This window comes from Mustela putorius, unplaced genomic scaffold (genome assembly GCF_011764305.1).
Source record: "Mustela putorius furo isolate JIRA1106 unplaced genomic scaffold, ASM1176430v1.1 tig00000594_pilon_pilon_pilon, whole genome shotgun sequence".
NCBI lineage: Eukaryota > Metazoa > Chordata > Mammalia > Carnivora > Mustelidae > Mustela > Mustela putorius.
In genome coordinates, this window is record NW_025421427.1 from 1,211,398 (window position 1) to 1,216,187 (window position 4,790).

Below are 4,790 nucleotides of genomic sequence, written 5' to 3' on the forward strand. Positions count from 1 at the left end.
CCTAAAAGACACAGCCCGGGGTCAGCTGCATGCGTCACAATCCTACTTCAGAGTTTTGCACGGCGGCTGAGAGATCCCTGGAAAAGAGAAGTGCCCGCGAGAGCCACCGAACAGTCACTCGCGCTGAACAAAAAGAGAGCGGAGCTCGAGGACGCAGGTTCAGCTCCAGAGGCAAGGAGAGCCTTGGTGCGGACCGTCAAATCCGGCCAGAGGCGCCCCCAGACCCGGCCCATCACCTCCACGCACACTTGCGGGCTCCCACCCCGGCGCGGGGACGGGAAGGCACACCTGTTGCAGGGTGGCAAAGCTGGAAGGCGGACAAGCAGGGCGGGGCCCGCTCCAGTCCTCCCTCCTAGACCGGAACAAAAGAACAAAGCCCTCCAAGGGATCGGGGCGGGACCGCCCCGCACAGAGGGAGGCGAGGGGCGCCCCCCTCGAGGACTCCCCAGCTCCCTCCCGCAGGGGCCGCTTCCAGCCCGGGGAGAAGGGTGACGTCACACGGCTGCAAGGCTGGCGGTTGCCATGGTGATACCTGGGCTTCCCTCCCTCTAGGGCGATCCACACGCTCGGATCCCGCGTCCGGAAGCGCCAGGACAATCACCAGACCTAGCGGAGGGAGTCGAGGAGGCTGCACTTCCCCAACGCCAACCTCTGTTCACGCCCACTGCCGGCTTCAACGGCCACTTCCGGTCGCGCGAAGAGAACCCCGCCCCCGCACGTCGCAGGCTTTCCACCGTGCCGGGAGGGCTCGCAGAACTACGATTCCCAGAATGCTCCATGACACAGAACTCCATTTCCCAGAGGCCAAAGCCAACGTGTACGGTTTCCCATCGCACCGGGCGGGAGCTCTCCCCTCCAGTCACTGGCTTCTCAGCGTCGCAGGTGGGAGTTGCGGGAAGCGGGGACTTCCAAGTTTGTGTGACCGAACAGTGTAAATATGCATTTACACGCGCATATAGTTTTAAAACACAGGTACTTCTCGGTGCATTACTTGCCTCATTACTTGTCCTGCATTCTATTTAGGGCTCTATTCCTTTGTCATTTAAAGAATTCTGGTCGTGACCCATCCTGTTGCTTTCAGCACTCTCAAATGGGTCACGACCCACTTTTTTTTTTTTTTTTTTTAAATGCTAAGGGAAACCGGGAGGTGTTGTTATTGTATTTTGCTCTACAGCCCTACAGCAGTGCATGGTTTTGCCTGCGTCAGCCGGCTGCCAGTGGAGTCCGACGCTGGTCAGCATATTCCTGGCAAAAAAGAACCCAACAGAAGTCGTAGGTTTTGATACTTTCCACGTGTGGTTGGCGCACACACTTCACTGTGCTGTGCGTCCCCAGCTTTTGGGTAGAGGGCGGAAGATCAGGTCACTCCAACACTAAATTCGGAAATGCTAACACTGAGTATATGAAAAACATTCACAGTCAAAGGAAAGGGGACTATAAATTAGAAGTGTTTGAGAGCAGATTTCAGAAAAGATCTAAGGTAGGCACTAGAAAATTTCAGGAAACAAGTTGGTATTCTCAGTAGGCTGCAAGAAGACATGGCCTGAATGAAACAGGTAAAAAGATGTGAGAACAAGCTGGAGAAAACAAAACAAAATACTAGTAAGACATTCTAGATGAAAAAGGATAAAAATATATAACGAGCATATTTTAAAAGGAAACACCATAATTAAAGTCATACTGAACAAGAACTGAATTGATGCTGTGAAAAGTGAGTCCATTATGTATAGAATATCCTTATAAAGCTCTTCCATGATTCAAAAGAAAAAGATGAGTGAAGAAGCCAAGAGATATGAAGGCGAGCCGGCACAGGGATAACCAACCATCAGGAACGCGACCATAGGAAATCAGCTATGATTTAACATTCTATATGCCAGGCACTATTTCAACTGCTTTTTGCCTTTCAACTTTTTTTTTTAATTCCTAAAACAACCTAATAAAGTTATTTCTGTATTATAATTCCTGCTTTACAATAAAGGAAGCTGAGGCACAAATAAGTTGAATGCCTTGCCCACGATCACATAGCCACTATATGGGGAAGCTGGGACTTGAATTTAGTAATTTGGTCCCAAACTCTCACTTTTACCTCCGTAACACTAGTATCCTAAGTAAAGGCATGAACAATTTCCTGAGTTTAAGAATGCATCTCTCATTCATTGCTGGTGGGAGTACTTTGGGAGACAGTTCGCAGTTTCTCATAAAACTAAACATACTCTTACAATATGATCTAGCAATCTCACTCCTTGGCATGTACCCAAATGAGCTGAAAACTTATGTCCATACAAAAACCTGATTTCCAAAACTTGAAAGCAACCAAAATGTCCTTCAATAGGTGAAAGGATAAACAATGGTACATCTGGACAATGGAATATTATTCTGCAATGAAAAGAAATAAACTATTGAGCTACCAAAACACCCTAGAGAACATTAAATGCATATTGCTGAGCGAAAGAATTTGAAAAACTTTGTATGATTCCAGTCATATAACAGTCTGGAAAAGGCAAAACTATGGAGACAGCAAAGATCAATGGTTGCAAGGTGTGGGAGGAGGGGAGGAGGGCATGAACAGACAGAACAAAGGGGTTTTTAGGGCAGTGAAACTATTTCTGCATGATAATGTCATGTTAGATATACGTCACTATGTATTTGTTAAAACCCATAGAATATACAAGACACAGAGTGAACCCCTAATGTAAACTAGGGGTCCTCAGTTAATAATTTATCAACATTGGCTCATCAATTGTAACAAAAGTACCACAGTAATGCAAGATGTTAATAGGGAAAAGTGGTGGGGGAAGGGGGAAGTCAGAATGTATGGGAACTTTATACTTTCTGCTCAATTTATCTATAAACCTAAAACACTTTTTAAAAGTATGTTATTAAAAAACAGGATTGTTAAAGGTGCTCTGGTAAGTTTTCAGAAGGAAATGAGAGACATGGAACTAGAAACGGGAAGAAAAGTGACTGCCGTTGCAAAGTGAAAGAAACATGGCCGAATTGTACTCTATAGTTGGGTGGAAAACAGAATTTATAAAAAATGAACTTGAATATTTAGTGATGAAGTTGCCAAGCAAAGTGTAGAAGGTGCAGCCTGATTTCTCCTTGCTGCCTGTAGTAAAAATAAAAGTTAAAAAATAATTTTTAAAAATTTTTAAAAAGAAATTGAGAAAAGAACTGTTTAGCAAAAGACAAGCAATATTTGATGATTTGGAATTTTTTGTAGCCATACCTTATACTAATGAGGCTTTCAATATATATTGAGGATAAGAAAAATGTGCGTGTGTACCTTTATATTAGTTTTAGTGACTGGGTCTGCACATGAAATGTAAGCACCACAGGAAGCCAATACAGAAGCTCCACAGGTAAAATAGTAACTGATCCTATCAAGTGTGACACACCAATAAAAAACACTATATACAAAGAAGGCATAATTTAGTAAATAAAAACCAAGGTTTACTGAGTTTTTACTGGATACCAAACTCTGAATACTTTACCTGAATTAACTCATTTAATCAACTTAGGGTGCCAAGTACAAAACAGAAAGGGATGAAAATTCATGAAAAATGCGTAATTGTGTATGTGTACACCCAATAAAGAGTATGCGATCTGTGTAAATTATGGATAATAACTAGCTCACATCTATCCCTTCGGAGCAGGCTGTCCCACTAAGCGCTTGCCCGCCCGTTCCTCCCCTCCCCGTGCACCGCGTGCTTTCTCCCCTCGCCAGCGTTTCCCCTTCTCTCAAACTGGCACCGCCAACCGAGCGGTAGACAGAAACCCAGGCTCGCGCGCAGGGCTCGGGGGAGCGCCGTCACCCGCAGCCTGCGACTGGGAGATCGGAACCCGCGCCGTCACCCGCAGCCTGCGACTGGGAGATCGGAACCCCGGACGGGGGCAAAGACCACGGGCTCGCCTGCGGAGCTGCTGCCTGGGCCCCAAGTCAGCCGGGCGTCTTCCTCCTGGAAAGTGGCCGGGCTCCAGGGCGGAGGACGCGCCAAGTGTGGACAAGCTCGGCTTCTGAGCGGCTCCGCTGCGCGAGCCCCGCCGCGGGCCTGCCCTCTGCCCGGAAAGCCGGGACCCCGGGACCCTGGGCGGCAGCGCCCTGGCCTCCCCAGGAAGCACCCGGCAGCGCGGCTGCGGCGCACAAAGGCGACAGGGGTGGTCCGGAGCGGGGGCCTCGGGAGTCCGCGCAGCCGCCGCTGGGAGAACCCCCTGCAGGGCCGCGGTCCCCCGCTGCGGGAGGGGACCTTCGTGCCGCCGGCCGCCCTCGCCGTAGGGTTCCCGTTACGGTCTCAGACCGCGGCGTCCTGCGCGGGCGGCCGCGATCGCCCCGCCTGCGGCTCCAGCGACGCCAGTTTCTAGGAGGGACTTTAAGGAACCGGCCCATCGCTGAGTAGTCGTGGCCGAGTGGTTAAGGCGATGGACTAGAAATCCATTGGGGTCTCCCCGCGCAGGTTCGAATCCTGCCGACTACGGCGTGTTTTTCTCTGCCCGGCGCCTGGAAGTCCTCTCCGAGACAGACCTTGGCGCGCCGCTTGGAGTTGGGTACCTGAGAGCGCGGGACTCCCTCCCCGCGCGACGGCCTCTTTTCCTCTTTCCGGCCTGAAGCTTTAAAGGCCGGCCACACCCCTTCTATTAGTCCCAGCCATCCTCGCGCCTCACGGTGTGGTCTGAGATGGGGAGAGGCCCGCGCTCGGCCCTGGGACATCCCCCTGCAGCCGCAGGGTCCGATGGTCCCCAGCCGGACAGGGGTGGCGCCCCCTGGCGTTCAGGCCCGGAATACACAGTGA

The 4,790-nt window shown here is 50.2% G+C and overlaps 1 non-coding gene across 1 annotated transcript; it reads left to right on the forward strand.

Moving 5' to 3' along the window:
- Positions 1-4,393: 4,393 nt before the first annotated feature.
- Positions 4,394-4,475, forward strand: TRNAS-AGA. Its single transcript has one exon. It is a non-coding gene; the product is annotated as a tRNA-Ser (tRNA).
- The last annotated feature ends 315 nt before the right edge of the window (positions 4,476-4,790 follow it).